This window comes from Molossus molossus, unplaced genomic scaffold (assembly GCF_014108415.1).
Source record: "Molossus molossus isolate mMolMol1 unplaced genomic scaffold, mMolMol1.p scaffold_m16_p_19, whole genome shotgun sequence".
Lineage (NCBI taxonomy): Eukaryota > Metazoa > Chordata > Mammalia > Chiroptera > Molossidae > Molossus > Molossus molossus.
The window spans coordinates 16,429,194-16,448,205 of NW_023425354.1; the positions used below are offsets into that span (position 1 = coordinate 16,429,194).

Below are 19,012 nucleotides of genomic sequence, written 5' to 3' on the forward strand. Positions count from 1 at the left end.
TCCTCCCTCCCTTCCTCCCTCCCTCCCTTTCCATCATTCACTGATTTAAATAAGCAATGCTGTGGAATTCGAAGTCTGAAGCATCTAGTATTTCTTCGGGATAGTCAATGGAAAGGAATAGTTTTAGACTTGGGGACCTGCTATCTGCCACCAAACAACACCCAGAATTATACGCATCTGATATTCTACTTAGTGAGCATGAGGGAGAACAGTATTGTTACTCTAGTCTAAAGCCCAGCTATTAGGACTTCCAGAGAGCAACTTCCATATGGAAATTCCTGGCGTCTTTAGAAAATTGGAATTGGTCTTTAAGCAACGATTATATCTGTGATCTTCTTTGAAGAAATAGCACTACTGTCTGAACATAGCTATGGAAAACACAGTCCTGAAGATGAACCTGGGTAAATGGGGACCATTCTAATAAACCATTCTGAGATCCTTTAACAAATATCTTGTGGGCAGAACTAATATTATAGAAGGACTTATCCTTTGTAGTTAACACGCTGTCGTCTTTTTATCTCTTATCCCACAATCACCTATTAATGTGACACTTGGAAGCCATTTCAGATGCTTTCTTTAGATCGCAGCTTCTCTTTCCTACCTATGTAGGAGGTCTGGACCATGCTTCAGCCCGCCCTCTTTACTTCGCTAAATCTATCCTTGTGCCCAACCTTGTCTCAGTCTGTTTGTTGCTTTACTGAGTTTCCGTCCAAATTAATTCCATTGTTTGTGCATTTTATTGTTGTTGTTTTGCAGTTACCTTTTTCTGGTCCCTGATATTTGACCATGCCATTTGCTCAATCTTATTTCAATTTCAACTTATCTGCATTAATACACTAATTTGGTGTGTATCTATTTTAAGGCAGGTCTAAGAAAGAAGCCTACTCTGGTTGGTAGCTTCCCACTGATTTGGAAGGTCGTCATTACAATTAAATCAAAGAACATTTTTTTAAAGGGTGTAATGCCTGAAAAGCACCATGTTAGACACTGGAGAAGAGGCCAATACAAAGAAAATCCATGGTTCTTGCTCTCAAATGATTTACTGTTTATTGAGAGAGAGGGAAATATAAACAGTTAAGTTGAATATAAGTTTAAATAGGAAAATAAGTTCCCCAAAGCATATGGTTGTACAGGGAAGAGAGGCCGGATGAGAATAGGGAGGATACAAACAAAAATAAAAACATATAAGAGTAAATGTTAATATAGTATTATGTACTAGGTAATGTTCTAAGTATTTTAAATGTATTGACTCATTTTCAAAAGTATAAGTAGGTTTTTAATATATAACTGTAAAGGGAAAAGCATAAGTCAAAGCATAAAAGCCCAACCTTTAAGTCCTTTCTTGCAAAAAAAAGAAAGATTGGACTAATACTACTGCATCTCATTTTCCAACTTCAGAAGAGGATCCAGATTGGACTGAGTGGAGACGAGGCCCTGTGGCTGAATAAAGGTACCTAGAAACAAGATCTTTCCCTAGGTGTACTCCTGCGCTACGGAAAGCCAGACTGTGGAGGTACGTGATCTACTCTAATGTTGACCTGGTCTTACTTTTCTTTTTATAAATCTCAATAAATAGTAAAGGACTTTTTCCCATTCAAAGTAAAGTATGTTGACGGTGTGTTGATACGGACAATTTAAAACAAGGAGAAGTACATGAGAAAGGAAGGGCTTCCATCCCAAGCCACGAGCACAGGAAGGAACCCCAAGCCCGTGGGCAGTGGCAACAAAAGCGGGAGTTTCGTCTGTCATCGCAGAACGCAGGAGCGTGCGCTCCGTTCAGACACGTAGAGAAGGCGGGACATTCAGGCCTTTAGTCTGTCTAATACGACTAAAGGGGTTTTTATTCAACAATGGATTAAAAGAAATTCAGCTAATATATTTGACCAGAGGCAGTTAGAATAACCTTTCAGGTAGCTAAATAAGCAGAAGGTAGAATATATAGCTCTGTTAATGCTGGTTAATTTCAAACTACTGTATTGTGCCCGTCCCCAAGCAAGCTGTTATTTTAAGACCATTGATAGTGCTGTGAATCCCTGAGGTGTGTAAATTAAAGCTGGCCACGTAAGAGAGATCTCTTTGGGACCATTTATGTGAAATGAATAATAGGGTTAAATTTTTAAAAATTAAATCTAGAGAGGTTTCCCAGAGGTTATGTATAAACCTTCATTAGGGTACATTTTCCATTTGGAGTTCTGGTGGATGGGAGCCAATAATAGGTTGCTGAAGCCACCACCACATACTGCAATATACTCAATATTCAAACTCTTAGTACTTGAATCTTTCATATTTTTGGCTGTGTATAAAGCAGCATCTTTTTATTTATTTATTTTTTTATTATCCTCACCCGAAGATATTTTTTGTTCAGATAGAGTGGGGGGGAGAGAGGGAGAGAGAGAGAGAGAGAGAGAGAAACGTTGACGTGAAAGGGACACATCAAGTGGCTGCCACTTGCACGACCAACCAGGGCTGGGGACAAACTGCAACCAAGGTGCCCTTAGCGGGAACCGAACCCGGGTCTCTCTGGACCGCAGGCCAACGTAAAGCAGCATCTTTTAAGCCAAGTGAGAATAATGAAAGAGAGAAAGCTTTTGTAGGTTAATAAGATATTAGAATCTCATGGTGTTTGGACACTGATCCCCAGTTTGAGTGCTTGAGAAGAAAATGTCTTTATCTTTGATGGCTTTGGAGAAGAATATAAATGTATTCTCCTTTGAGAATTAACATATATATTTATTCTCCCTTGTTTTTGTTTTGAAATCTTTAGACTTAAGCAGTTTGTCAAAGAGATCATATTAATGCCTGCATACAACAGCTAACAAGCCAGTTCAGAAAGCCAGTGGTATAAACTGGCGTAGACAGAAACCTGATATGTCATTTTCCACATTGCTTCGCTGTCGCTCTCGCGGGGAAGTGATGCATTCCTAATGTTCTTGGAAGGGTGACAAATTGAGAACAATTGTCTTGTGCGATTCTGGATTTCAGGGTAATCATCCTCGGGTTAGGGGAAGTCTCACATCAGCAGTCACTTCACAGACCCAGCAGCTTACCAGGACATAAACTTGGGCATTTTCTTTTCTTTCTTTTTTTTTTAATCCTCACCCGAGGATATTTTTCCATTTTTTGTACAGATAGAGTGGGAGGGAGAGAGAGGAAGGGAGAGAGAGAGAGAGAAACATCGACATGAAGGGACACATCGAGTGGCTGCCACCCGCACGACCAACCAGGGCCGGGGACAAACTGCAACCGAAGTACGTGCCCTTAGCAGGAACCGAACCCGGGTCTCTCTGGACCACAGGCCGACGCTCTAACCGCTGAGCCAAACTGGCCAGGGCATAAACTTAGACAGAGAACCAGGAGACAATAAGCAAGAGATGAAGAAAAGGGTGCAATTTCTTTGGATGCCAATGACCCCTGTCCAGTCTATGTTTATATTCTTCTTCACTGGTTACATTAAAAGGAAAAACTTTGGAAAACAAAATCCTCAAAACCTTCATAAATTTATAAATAGAGGAGGAGATTTCTGACCAATGACAGGAGTTTTTTTTTTTTTCAATCCTAACCTGAGGATATTTTCCCATTTATCTTCAGATAGAGAGGGAGAGAGAGAGAGAAACATTGATGTGAGAGACACATTGACTGGTTGCCTCCCACATGACTGACCAGGCCCTTGGGACCTGGTACCTCGGGACCGACCAAAACCAAGGTACGTGCCCTTGACTGGAATTGAACCCGAGACTCCTTAGTCTGTGGGCCGATGCTCTTACTGCTGAGCCAAACCAGCCAGGGCTGGAATTTTATTTATTTATTTTATTTTTTAATCCTCACCCGAGGATATTTTTTCTATTTATCTTCAGATAGAGTGGGAGGGAGGGAGAAAGAGAAACATCGATGTGAGAGGGACACATCAACTGGCTGCCTCCCACACGACCCAACCAGGACTGGGGACGAATTGCAACCGAGGTGCGTGCCCTGGACCTAAATCGAACCCGCAACTCATTGGTCCACGGGCTGATTCTCTAACTGCTGAGCCAAACTGGCCAGGGCCAGGGCTGGAATTTTAATATAAAATAGAATACCAAACCAGAAATTTGAAAATCGAGGAAATCCTCGGTGTTGCTGAAAGGTATGGATATGAAGATTAAGGAACTGAAGGGACTTATTTTCCAAGGAGAGTCTTAGAGCCTCCTGGAAGCATTCTTTCCCTGGCATTCATATTGAATACAATTTCATTTATTTTCTGTTCTTGAAATTTTGGCACCACGTCTCCTTTGGCAACTGGGACTAATTATATTCTCTTGTTCATTGCAATTAGAAAACTTTGTTCCATTTGAAACATAAAATTTATGTTTATTCAGAATTACTCTTTTGCCACTCTGAACCAATTTGCTGTCATTAGGTTTAAATCAAAATTTATAAAGAGTTATGTAATTTTAGTCCAAATAGAAATTCCATGACTAAAATTTAATTTCTCAGAAGATGATGGTGCCAATTAGTTCTCAGCTCTGAGAATTCAAGAAGTAGAGAATTCACCAGATCTGTCTTCAACTCACTGAAATATGCTGGGGGATTTCGATTCGTTTAGTTTTCCCCTTACTTTCTCATTTGTCTAGATCGAGTTAGGTAATACGGTGTAGGAAGAAGAGGCAGAAACAAGGAGTGAGAGAAACCTGGTTTCTCATGCAGAGTTTGCCCCTCATTAGCCAAGTGACATTGGGCAAATGATTTAACCTTACTGAGCCTTATATTTCACTGCATATTTGTGCATGCATTCCTACAATATATAGCTCAGTTTTATCTGTTTTTGAACTTTATAGAAAGGGAATTTTACTTTATGTATCTTTTGTGCCATTTGATTAACAGGGACTCCGTCTTATTTATTTCTGCATTCTCCTCCCATTCCAGCTCTGTTCAACCCAACACATAAGACAGTGCTTATTTGTCAGTGAGGACTTCTACACTGAGTTCTAATCCTACTGCGTTTGTAGGGATCATTTGCTTCCTCCTAGGCACCAACTATTTCTAATATTTTTCATCGTCCTAAACCTGAAACTCGCTTGCCTTCCCCTCACTCACTTTCAGCAGATCACTCCTCTGACTTCTCAGAAAAAGTAGATGTTATCAGATATGAACTCCTTTGACTGTGCTACCAAACTTAAAACCTACCTGCACCCCTATGCATCTTTTCCTCCTCTCTTTTTATTTTTTATTAAATAATTGTTTTCTTTATTGATTTTAGAGAGAAGGGAGAGGGAGAGAGAGATAGAAACATTGATGAGAGCCCGGCCAGTGTTGCTCAGTGGTTGAGCGTCGACCCATGCACCAAGAGGTCACCAGTTCGATTCCCGGTCAGAACACATGCCAGGTTGTGGGCCCGATCCCCAATGGGGGCATGCCGGAGGCGGCCAGTCAATGTTCTTTCTCATCGATGTTTCCATCTCTCTCTCCCTCTCCCTTCCTCTCTCTCTAAAATCAATAAAGAAAAAAAAAAAGAAACATTAATGAGAGAGAACATCGATTGGCCGCCTCCTGCTTGCCCCACACTGGGCATCGGGCCCACAACCTGGGCATGTGCTCTGACTAGGAATCGAACCAGCAACCTCCTGGTGCACTGAGCCACACCAACCGGGCCCTTTTTCTCTCTTATTACAGTGAAGAAAGATGCCTTTCCTATCATTCAAGATTAAGTATTCTGTGTATACTGGATTCTATTCCTGCTTAATTCTCAGAGCCTTTATTGAATATCTTATTTCATTCCTTTGTATTGAGCTATTCCTTCTAGTATTTAAACTTGCTCAAGTCTCTTCTGTCTTAAAAGAAAAATACGTATTTATCTATCCATCAACTGTAGTTGTGTCTTCAGATACTACACTGTCTTCTCCGCCACAATCAAACTTCTTGCAAGAGTGGTCTAATTCAATCTTTCTATTCCTCCAACTTCTACTTACTCTTCTGCACTGCAGTGTGACTTCCTCCTGATCATTCTCTGGAACTATGTAGAAACTCTTGAAACTAACCTCTATTTAACCAACATAATACCAATGAACTGGTACTCTCATTGCCTCTATAAAACATCCTGGCTGATGCCCACAGCACACTGAACACATGCAGGTAATATGCTACTGCCTAGTGTACACTTGGATTTTTGTTTAATATTTACCTTCCTGACTAGATGACGTTTCTATAAGAGTAAGTGGTCATGTCTGTCCTATTCACTGTTGGATCGACAGCCCAATGCCTATTACATAATAGGTATTAAAATAAATACTTGTTGAGTGAATGAATGAATAAACAATTTGGCAGTAGCTTTCAGTAATGGTTTGTTGAATGAAACAGTCTTCTTTTAAAAAGTACACTACACTGGCCGGTTTGGCTCAGCGGTTAGAGCATTGGCCTGCAGTCCAGAGAGACCCGGGTTCGGTTCCCGCTAAGGGCATGTACCTCAGTTACAGTTTGTCCCCGGCCCTGGTTGGTCATGTGGGTGGCAGCCACTCGATGTGTCCCTTTCACATCGATGTTTCTCTCTCTCTCTCTTCCTCTCTCTCCCTCCCACTCTATCTGTACAAAAAAGAAAAAAAATAAAAGGACTTAAAAAGTACACTACAACATTTTATTCAGAAGAGAATTGTCTTCAGCAAGCACATTGCCATGAGAGATGTTATTCAAGCATCCGAAACTCCGGAATTCTTTTTTGAGATTGCCTTAAAAACATGACATATTCTCCTAAATGCCCTAGATAGTGACAACTATTCACCCCTAGAAATTATATTTTATTTTGGAAGCAGCAAAACCACTCAGAGCCAAAGTGGATAATCAAGCTAGGTAATACTGTCACAGGCAAAAAATATGTGTGACTGTAAATTCATGAGTCTGACTTTTTGTATGTCTCATAAACTGGATCGTAAGGCGGTTTCAGTAGAGAGGTTCCAAAAGAGCTTTCTCGCATGGCAGGGCTGTGAAAATGTTTGTACAGCTTCCCAAGGGAACTCCCTGCAGGGGGCACTGTTCATTAAGAGTGTACAGTTAGAAATGTTTTGTTTTGTTTAATAATTCTTGTTTCCTTTAGACACAGTTTCTACATACATATGAGCCTTACTCACAGCTTCAAGGAGAGCATGATTTGGTAGAAAGAGCCCAGAAATGCTAAGTAAATGTTATTTATCATCATTGTTATTGTGAACATTTAATAATGTGCAAAGCACTTACAGATTAATTATCACCATAGTTTGGCCACGTATCACCAAACATAAAGCTACTGGAGCCCACCTACTCTAAATACCTCCGCCAGCAAAAAATGTTATGAAATATAGAATAATCTTTGCCAACTCTCTCAAGGGTACCAACTACTGTGAGGTTTGGTTGGCTCAGCTTAATGAAGTTAATGAGTGAGCCCAGCTGCCACAGATGGTGCATTTAGACCCTGGTCCAACATCTCAAAAATATGTATTATTGATCACAAGGGAAATCACGAGCAAGAACAGAACTACAGAAATAAATCTATCTTTCCTATTAAGAGCAATAGATCTCATTAAGACCTCCCACTATGTGCCAGAAATTATGCTAAGTAATATGCAAATATTATTTTTTTATTTCATAAATCAAAGCTAACAGAGATGAATTCATCTTCCCATTGTCATACATCTAGCAATTGGAAGAGCTAGATTGAGAACTCCTGGTCTACATAATTCCAAACCCCAAGTCCTTCCCACTTCACTCAAAGTACATAATGGACTAAAACCAGGTCATCATCATATACAAAGATGGCACTTTTTTTTTTTTTTTAAATCCTCACCTGAGGACATTTTTTCATTTTTTGTTCAGATAGAGTGGGAGGGAGAGAGAGAGAGAAACATCGACGTGAGAGAGACACATCGAGTGGTTGCCACCCACACAGCCCAACCAGGGCCGGGGACAAACTGCAACCGAGGTACGTGCCCTTAGCAGGAACCGAACCTGAGTCTCTCTGGACCGCAGGCCGACGCTCTGACTGCTGAGCCAAACTGGCCAGGGCCAAAGATGGCACATTTTAAATCCCTTCTCTGTCACTGTAATTCTTCTTGTGGCCCATCTTTTCACCAGTGTCTCAGTCTTCTGAGAGCTTTACTTTCTTCAAAATGAATATCAAGAATTTTCTGTTAAGTATTTTTTTCAGCGTTTTGCTATAACATTGAGCATTTCTGGCTGTGTTCTCAACTGTCCTTGAAGAATTATGCCTGACTTCTAATCTTATTGCCCATAAAGCTGTTACTGAGCTCAGATCTCGCCTCTGATGACCTGCCCTATGGAAACGAACTTTCCATGAGCTTTGCCGCCCAGAGAATGGCAGTGCACCAATCCTGCCCTCTGGGGAATTTTTCTTGCCATTTGATATTCAATCTTATATGGGAGAAGAGAGTGTTGATGGAATATTTCCAGTTACCGAATCTGATACTTATACCTTGTCCAAGCACAGACTCCAATCTGGGTGTGACCCTTGCTACCAAGACTCTGTTAGTCTCCCAGAGAATGCATGGACTGTCATAACATTTTGGTCATATTTCCCTTCATTGTGCCATTATGTAGATAGTACCAAATTTGGTTACCACTTAAAAAAAATTTTTTTTTCTTTATTGATTTTAGAGAGAAAGGAAGAGAGAGGGAGAGAGAGATAGAAGCATTGATGAGATTAGCTGCCTCCTGCATGCCCCCCACTGGGGATTGGGCCCATAACCTGGACATGTGCCCTGACCTGAAATTGAACCGGTGACCTCTTGGTACATGGGTCAACACTCAACCACTGAGCCACACCAGCCAGGTGGTTACCACTTTTAACTTGATGCCCTTGATGAGGCGCTCGGAGGGGAACCTGGCTTGTCTTGGGTACTGTGATGCCAGAGCCTTGAGTACCCAGTCACAGGGAAACATCCAACAAAAGGAAATGTGAAAGAACTCACTAAAGCTTTGTGTCATAAAATCAATAATACATTAAAATATATACCAAACTATAAATCAAATTTTTCGACCTGTGTACAAACTAGCACACTTTAACCAACACCCTTTTATGTTTCTCCTTTTGTCTATATTCCTGATTGATTTTTATGGGTTTATTTTAAGAAGGGTGGAGTCTGTTTCTAGCTCCTCATAAATTTTAACTTTTCAGCTGTCCTTCATTGCTTGTCATGATTTAATTACTAATTACAAGTATCTCTTAAGTCACATCTGTTCATAGAGCTCTTTTCTGAGCCTTAAAATCATATTGAGCCCTCTAAGTTATGTTCTATATTCTTTAAAAAAAAAAAAAAACCTCTTAGATTATAATGGGAAGATTAGACACATGAAAAAAAACTTACCTAAGAGAAATAATTTAAGGATATAAGGAACATATCAGAAAGAAAATACTCAATGGAAAGAATTAATAGGGGTCTTAAAATTGCTGTTCTTGTAGGTCTCCCTGTTCATGTATTTATCCTACATGTGCTCAGAGCAGTCTATAGTATCATTAGTCTGCTAATACTAATTTTCCAAGGGTTCTGGAAAGTAATTTAGCAGCAGGAATTATTCTCACCAAATATAGAAGTGAACTAAGTCACAAAAGGACTTACTTGTACAAGGTCTTATGACAATGATAGCAACAATATTTAGATGTCCTGGCTCCTAGTTAGTTATTTACTAAAAATAAGTTGAGCCCTGGCCGGTTTGGCTCAGCAGTTAGAGAGCCAGCTTGTGGTCCAGAGAGACCCGGGTTCGGTTCCTGCCAGGGGCGCGTACCTCAGTTGCAGTTTGTCCCCGGCCCTGGTTGGTCGTGTGGGTGGCAGCCACTTGATGTGTCCCGTTCACGTCGATGTTTCTCTCTCTATTCCTCTCTCTCCCTCCCACTCTATCTGAACAAAAAATAGAAAAGTGTCCTCGGATGAGGATAAAAAAATAAAATAAAATAGAATAGAATAAAAATAAGTTGATTTCTAGGGAGGTTTAGCTACATGTTTCTTTGTTATCTTAGTATACGTTATTAGTATACATTAGAATACTAATATATATGTTAGTACAAGAAGTCCTTAGTTAACATCATTGATAGGGTTAATGCCTATGACATCTCATCAATGTTACCATGAAATAACGTTGAAGAAACGATGTTATTTGAGGACTTGCTGTATGTCTTATCTATGAGTATACATATTTCTTCCCTCTGCAAAGCTTTTTTAAAAAATTCCTCACCTGAGAATATTTTTCTATTTATCATCAGACAGAGTGGGAGGGAGGGAGAGAGAGACAGACAGAGAGAAACATCAATGTGGTAGAGCCACATCGACTGGTTGCCTCCTGCTTGACCCAACCAGGGCCGGGGACAAACTACAACCGAATGTGCCCTTGACTGGATTTGAACCCGCGATTCATAGGTCCGCCGATGTTCTAACCTCCGAGCCAAACTGGCCAGGGCCCTTCTGCAAAGCTTTAAGTGTGCAAAATAAACTCTAGGATATGATCACTGAAGATGTAAGAGTCAAGAGTTACCAAGAAGAAAACTGTAAACAAACAAACAAAACATAACAAAAGCCATGCACAAAATGTTGAAGAAAACTAGCAAAGTTTTACTCTAAATCAGTGCCTTTTAAACTTTTAAAACCAGGATTCACAGTAGGAGATACATTTGATCTCAAATTGCTTATCCCCACTATGTGTAATGCACCTTTGATGCTATTTTTATTTTTAAAAATTCTGGTCAGGACCCAATAAACTGGTCAAAATTTATCCTCACCCGAGGACATTTTTCCATTTTTTGTTCAGGTAGAGTGGGAGGGAGAGAGAGGAACAGAGAGAGAGAGAGAGAAACATCGATGTGAAGGGACACATTGAGTGGCTGCCACCCGCACAGGGCCAGGGACAAACTGCAACCGAGGTATGCGCCCTTAGCGGGAACCGAACCCGGGTCTCTCAGGACCGCAGGCCGACGCTCTAACCGCTGAGCCAAACCGGCCGGGGCAAACTGGTCAAAATTTATAGTTAGAAAATGACTGCTTAAAATTGTCCACAGTTACCAGAATAAGAAGAAGGTGAAAGAGGAGGTGGAGAAGAAAATGATGACATAGGCTAGTCCAAATCAAGTTTAGTAAGAGATATTATTTAACATGATCCTTTTTTTTCCTTTGCTGACAAATATGTACGTTTTCTTCCAAAGAAACCTAGTGCACTTGAATTCATATTTTATTATAAGACTCACCTTGGAATGTAGAACATTTTGTTTACCAGATATAAATCATACAAGAAACATCTTTTGTGAATTTTATACCCTATTTTTAAAACAAAGGAAATTATACAACTGGTATTCTAATTCTATATTTTAAAAAGAAACTTTTCAAAAGAAGAAGATATATGTGCTCAACGTTGCATATTTGTAGGACTCTGAAGAGTTTTTACTTAGGTTGCTTGTTCTTGATTCAAAGTAATAGTCCAAAAGCAAAGAGGTATTTTTTTAATCAACTAGTGTGAATTTTAAATAGCAAATTTCTGCTTTCATAGATAAATCATTTTGATCAAATTCATCTGTTCCTCTTCACATGGTCTATCACAAGTGGGCTGCAGCTGGCTGCCTTACAAACTGGAGTTTGGATTCTATTAACAACTCCAATGAAAGATTCCTCTCTAGTGTCTGGGCTCCTTCGTCGCTGCACACGCTGAACATGGCTTTAGCACAATTGCTTAAAGCTCCTTCAATTAGAAATTGCAAGATAGCTGTCATCAAACGTATGTAATGTGGATCAGCCAAGCATCTGGCAGAATTCGTACGTGCAGTAGAGTAAATACCTACAATGTTTTCTTGTCTTGGAGCAAATACATTGCCTTTATAGCTAATAGAAAAACTATAAGTGTTTCCATTTTCCTGGTTTTTAAATGCACATGTAACAAAGCAAATCTCAAAATAAAATGCATGTTTAAAAAAACACACACTGCAATTAGAACACATAAAATAGGTTCATTTTCATCACGGTGAAACTGTAGTATTACATTTAAGACATAAAATATAGAAATCACAAGAGATTGATAGCTTTTGAATAAGTTGCATAGTTGCTTAACAGAATGAATTTTGCTGTCTGGAAAGCCGATTTAAAATTCACTGTAGCCCTGGCCGGTTTGGCTCAGCAGTTAGAGCGTCAGCCCGCGGACCAGAGAGACCCGGGTTCAGTTCCTGCTGAGGGCACGTACCTCGGTTGCAATTTGTCCTCGGCTCCAGTTGGGGTCATGTGTGTGGCACCAGTTGATGTGTCTCTCTCACATCCATGTTTCTCGCTCTCTTCCCCCCGGCCCCCGCTCTATCTGAGGATAAATGCAAAAATGTCCTCAGGTGAGGATAAAAATAAAAAATAAAAAAAATTCACTCTACTTCCAAGCAATATTGTATCATGTAGTAGAATGAATATAAAAGGTATATAAGGCCTGGGATTTGGTCTCAGCCATTGACTGATAGTGTAACTTTGGGTTATTTGCTTAACCTTCTTAGGCCTCAAATTCCTAATTTCAGAAATAATGATATTAAACCACATGGTTTCTAAGTTCTGTGACATGTTGGGAATAGTTAGGTTTAAGATAGTTATCTAGTATATAAATGTTAACAAACAGTAATTATCTACTTTTTTCTTTCCATATTAATTAGTGGGCATCTCTCATCATGTAGGTAGAAAATAAAACAGTAACTTTGCTTGAATGTAAGAGAATTTTAAAAATCTCTGATCTACTTAGAAACTAACAGAAAAGAGGTTTAAACAAAGTCTATTCTGGTTATCTAGGCAACGTTTGTAATCATTATACTTACAGAATAAATCATATAGAAAAACATTAGCAAAGACTGGAGAGAATAATAAGATAAAACACAATAATAATAATAAGATGTGCTCATCTATCCATATCAGTGAGAAAAGCAATGTGGTTTTTTTTGCAATGTGTTTTTATGTAATTGAATTGAACAAAAATTATACTAGCTTATGAATACTAGGGCTACCAGAGAGAGAGAATGGTGACCATCTGGAGCTAAGAAGTTTCTTCGTCATGTAATCACCGTGATGACATCATTCACAAGTGGCAGAACATAGGAAAGCCTTTATCTTTTACTCCACAAGGTGGTATGTTTTATGTATAAACTATTTGGGGTAGTATTTTTACTCTGAATCTAATGAAGTGCTTTTTAAATGGTTTTCTTCTTTTTGCCTTGTTAGTACATCACTCAGAATCCTGCCTCTGGGTCTAACAAATTGCCTGATGCCAAAGTAGATACATGTACTTGTTCCCAAATTGATAACATATGCCAAGATTTTCTGTATTGCCCTCAATAAACACACTTCTGGGGGTATCCTTGACCCTGATCTCAATGAGAACTCCAAAAGTGTTCCCTCTCAGCAAGAGGATCAGCTCCCCTGTGCTTTTCCCTGTGGTTATGACTTTAAAAATTAAAGAGACTTCAGAAGAATAATATGATTCTTTACCTATGAACATTATTTGCATATAGTATAGGATTGAATGAAGTTGTGAAATGTTAGAAGTTATTTAAAACAAAAATTGAAGAATTGTTGGCAATAAAGTTCACCAATTTTAACCTAAAAATCTACTTAAAGCCTTTCCAAGTACCTAGGATGGTGCCTTTTCCAAAATGACTTCTTCAATCGAACCCTCTCAAATACTCTCAAATGAATTTGAGATCCCAAGTAAGAGGTGTTTGATCTCTGATTCTTTATGTTCGCTTCCTATATCTTTGTTTCAGAAACATCCATAAACAACATCAGTGGTAAGGTCCAGGTGTGTGTATAAACTGTAGTATATACTTAGAGTACATTGGCCATTTATTCATTCATTTATTCATTCTCTCATTTGTCAAATATTTATTAAATGCCTTCATTGTTCCAGGCATTGTGTTAAGGATTGAGGATACAAACTGGGTGAATTCTCTCTTGAGAGTCATATTATAGTAATGATAGCATTAAACCTACTACTATTCAGCAAGATAAATAAGACTTTGTAATTTTTATTTTAAAAATCTTTATTTCTAATGATCTTCTGTATTTTGTCTATCATTGGTTTGAAATTATTGTTTTATTTATCTTTTGCTTACCTGTCTTCAATATACTTTAAGCTAAGAGTGACTTATGGTTTAAACATCACATCTTGCCAGAGGAAAAATATCGATAAATGCATTTAAACATTTTATGAATTTTTAGTGGCTCCTAATTGTCATTTTACTCTAATCGTTGCTTTAAATATTTTAGATTCTCATCACATGCTTGGGTCCTAGAGTGCTAGAAAAAAATGGAGGGAAGTAGTCTCTGCCAGTAGATTGGAACTTGACTGTTATTTATTTAGAGGGGATTATAATAGGTATGAACTCAGAGATCAGGAAACAGTACACATTGCAAAGGCAAATATAATTATTAATCGGACACATAATAGAAGGTTTAACTGTGTATACAACAGAAACGAGTATTCGCTTTCTACCCTAGGAGGGGTTGGTTGTCTTCTTAAAGAGTGTCCTTGTACAAACGTAAAGCAAAGCCAGTGATCAAATGCTTTTCTAACTAGAGATTATCTCACGTGTTTACCTTTAATGGTCTTTCTACTCAGGGCATAACAAATGGCATGTTAAAATGAAAACACATTCTGTACACTGAGAGAAGATGCTGCTGCTAAATACTAAGGTAATTCTTATGCAAACGAACAATGTCTCTTTCTCCACTCAAATGGAGTCATCACAATGTTCAGTATTATGCTTAAGCCAATAAAAGGAAGAAAGAATAAAATATTCAGAAGTAAAACATGCCCATACTTACACAGCTTCAAGTTAGAAATGTTTGGTGAGTTGCTCCCTGCTGCAATATTGACTATGTGATTTCTGAAGTGCTGCCCAAGCCTTAACCAGTTGATTCCATAACACTTTTTAAAGTCTGCTCCTGTTGTCACCGAGATTTCTAAGGCAAAGAAAGAAGAGATCGTTTCAATAAATGTACTTAGGGTTGGAGGGACCACAGCACATTCATCACACCCCTAAGTAAGTCCTGTTTTGGAAAGAAAATATGTTGGACATGATTATGTGCCAAAGTAGACAATACGTGCTCTAGATCAGAGTAGAGAGGTAGAAAACTAGACCTATAGTTGATCCTAGAGCAAAGGGCTATTTTGCTCCTTGGGAATAGGGGCATTAAAACACCATGATTTTGTCTTACACCCTAACTACTTCAGTAGTTTGAGACCAGGGAAGGTAATTGCCCTTCCTCAGCTAACTCTGAACACATATGGAACATACTACCTTTACAGTCAAAGGCAGTTACGTTAGCATCCAAGATGGGTGCAACCCTGCTTGTCAAATTTTCCCAAAGCAAGAAATAATAAAAACTAGCCATTCCCCAAGGAGCAGATCTTGAAATTAGAAAAGTGACTGGAAGTTTGGAGGAAAAAAGAAAGCCAGGCAACACTGCAATTCCCTACCTGAGCTCTCCCCCTTGCTACCGCCTTCAAAATAAAAATAAATTAACTCATCGTGAGATTTCTAAATGCATTCTTTTAACATATGGTAAGGAGTGTAAACATACTGGATTTATTTTAGGAGAATAAGTAACCTGATTGATTTGAACAGTACCTCGGAATTTATTTAGTAATGTCAGAAGTCACAACTTCTTTTTATCACTTTGGATTCACAAAATTGCATCAGAGGAAGATATATGCTTGAGTGTGATTGCTCCCAGACATGCATTTTTCCTCCATCAAGGATCTAAAATAATAAGCTAAAAAGCCAACTTGCATTTGTGTGGGTTTTCGTGGCATTCATCCAGAGTGATTTCCCACCGAATGTTATGCCAAACCTGTGAAACTATAAGGATGTGTCTTGACAACAGTAATTTTCTCCCGGGCGTCTAAAATTTGGAACCTTCTGTTGATGTAACTGTTCTCCAAATTTAACTGGCTACTTTGCATTGCTTTTGCGACGGGAGAGTAGGGGCTGAATAGGCCAGAATGGCAATAAGCATATACAAAATTAAATGATGGTGAGAAATTGCTTGATAATAGGAAAGTTCTTGTACCAGAGATCCTGGTATTCTTACACTTTGAAATGAGCAACGCAAAACTCAAAACACAGTTGAACTGAATGTAGAGGAAGTATAGACTGGAATGAAGTCCAGTGCTGCCAAGGATGAAGTCTTCATTCTGTCTCGGGAGGAAGAGTCCCTCCATGCACGTGCGTCCCCGTGCTCACGGGCAGCAGGAGACACTGTTGTAGCGCTGTCTTCTTCCCAACCTGAGGGCCTGAGGATGAACTCAGAGATCATCTGCTTGTGAATATGGGGAAAAGAACCCATTTTTACTGCAAGGATTTAATGTGATGCTGATGGTAAGTGACATGATCACTGAAAACAGATGCCACATGGAGTCTCATTGATTGATGCGCAAATCTCTGACAGCAGAAACCCAGGTTGTCAGCTCGCCTTCGTGGTCGTCCTCCTGAGGTCTAGTCGGGAGAGGATCCTCTTCATTGCCAATGTCGGGACATGGCAGAAATGAAAGGTTCTTTTCTCTGGCCTTTTTATTCCCAAAGTGTAAGCAACAAAATCCCCTGGAACAAATCGTCTTCCTTAAAGGAAGAGCGTTTTCATTTGAAAGTTCATTAGAGGCTCTTTTCTTGTTTAAAACAACGCTCTGTTACCCTTTTAGTTGGTTGCTAGCACCTTTCAAGCGTTTGGCATCCTTCCAGATCGATGTGTGACAATTTGGGGTAAGTTGGGATTTTGTGAAATGAGGAGTTACGGCCCCTTGTGCTTTGGTGTGAGATTGGATGCTGTCCTAGTACAAAGAGAAAACATCTTGACCATGTGCAGGAAGAGAGGGACTGACTTGAATTAAGAGACCGCTCAGGAAGCAGCCAGAGGAGCCGCCGCACCTGAACTAGTTTGGGAGACATGTGCAGCTCGGTTCTAGTTGGTGCAGTCTGATCAAGCAAATCAAAGGCATGGGGTACTTATAAGCTCTGGAGTGAATGGTATTCTTTAGAATCTCAACAAACTATATATTATGTTAGATGTTAATCGTACGTGATTCTGTAAAGAAAAGCACAAGGCAACAACCCGAGAAATGACGGCATTGGATGATGTGAGGTAGTGAAAAGGCATCCGGACCCAAAGCCTATAAATACTTCATTCCGATGGTAGATTCTAATGATATTTTCTGAATTAGTTTTTGACTGGTTGACTCATGTTATGTTTAATCATAACCTCTATTAAAGACTTTTAAACTATAAAAGCAGTACATAGTTTTATATAAAAATTGGATAAGAAAATCCACCAAAATTTTTCTACCCAAAGGCAACCAATATATTCTTCTATGTATGGGTTTTTATATTTTTAAAAATATACAATCGATGACTTTTATATATTTTGCTTTTTAAACTTAACATTGTATCACATTTAAATGTTTTTGTTTTTGTTTTTGTGTCTATTCTGAATTTCCTTTTATTAGCTATAATGATAATCATCAAATGAGTATACGATGGTGTTCTTAACCATTGCGTCTTGGTATTTATCACTTCTTTTCATGATAACTAATGCTGTAATGAACATTTCTCTGCAAAATTGTATCTCTGGATCTTGGTTTATATTTATATAATTGGTTCCCAGATACAGAATTATTAAGTTAGACTATAAAAGCTTTTTAAAGGCTTTTGATAGAAATTGTGAAATTGTTTTCCAGAATGGTTGTTTCAATTTACATCCTCTCTAGCAGAGTGTGACAGTATTCATTTCATGGCTCATTCAAGTGGCTGATTTTTAAACTCTTGGGATTTCAGGAGGCAGGCTCAGTGACATTTGGAAAGAGATGTGATTGCTGTCTGACCCTTTCCTTCACCTCCCTTAAACTCCCCATGTACAATTTTCTTTATTATGAGGTGACTTGCAAAATGTCTCACAAAGCTGTTGTGTGAAAAACAGTAAAAATAAATGAAAAAAATAGCTCATAATTGAAAAATAAGCTCCTGCTATGCATGGAATTACTCTACATACAGATTTTTTTAAAACTGGGAACACCTAACACATTTTGTTTAGGGAATTGAGAGGCCCATCCATCCTCCGGTTTACTCCTCCCCCCCACGGTGTGACCCCGCACAGATTACGTACCCTCTTTGCGTCTCTGTTCCTTCATCAAGGAAGGCAGCGGCTTTAACCAGATTATCTCTAAAGTGCTTCTGACTCTAAGATTCTTTGATACTATTAAAACCATTTTCCCCCTCAGAAAAGAATGACCTTCTAACTCCTCCTTCTTTCAAAATCCAAATGGAAAGTGCCTGCTATATTTATTTCCAAAAACTTCCAGTGAGTTCAAATCTATATGGCTATACTGGGTTAACTTTCATGTTTCTATCTAGATTTACTTTAAAGAGATATCATGACAAGAGCATAACTTTTGCTTGATCCTTTTGTCAGTTAAACAAAAACAGATGAAAGTTGTAACAAAGAATCCTTTAAAAATATAAGTATATGGCAGAATGTGCCAAATTATGCCCTAAGCTTTGCAGTATAATAGTCACTGGTTTCAGTGAGAACTTCCCACACATCTTTGAGATTTAGAATTTGGGCTTTGTAACTATAGCACAGAAGATATCCTACTCCAAACGATAGCATCTGTATCTGAGCTGCAGTGAAAACTTATTTTGCTTATTCCACTTTTGTATATAGGCTTAACTACGATGCTAACAAGGAAAAAATCGTATATTATTTCCTAGGATGATTTTGTTACAGGACATTTGGTTATATATTATTTTAACTATTTTTTATTGAGACATAATTCACATGTCATAAAATTAACCCCTTTAAAGTGTAATTTAGTGGTTTTCAGTATATCCACAGAGATGTACAATCATCACCATAGATTGTATTTTAAAAACAAATGAAAGTATGTAGACAATATAACAACTGTTTACTTCTGTTTAGTGGATTTGGTATTATGTATAGATTTTTTTTCATTCAGGTATTATGTATAGATTTTTTTCATTCAAGACCTTGTTCTGTTG

General features: G+C 38.7%; 1 long non-coding RNA gene across 1 annotated transcript; it reads left to right on the forward strand.

Annotated features, from left to right (window-relative positions):
- Positions 1-1,402: 1,402 nt before the first annotated feature.
- Positions 1,403-14,646, forward strand: LOC118633724. The gene is made up of 3 exons (XR_004960257.1): positions 1,403-1,513; positions 12,965-13,091; positions 14,581-14,646. It is a non-coding gene; the product is annotated as an uncharacterized LOC118633724 (long non-coding RNA).
- Positions 14,647-19,012: the final 4,366 nt, after the last annotated feature.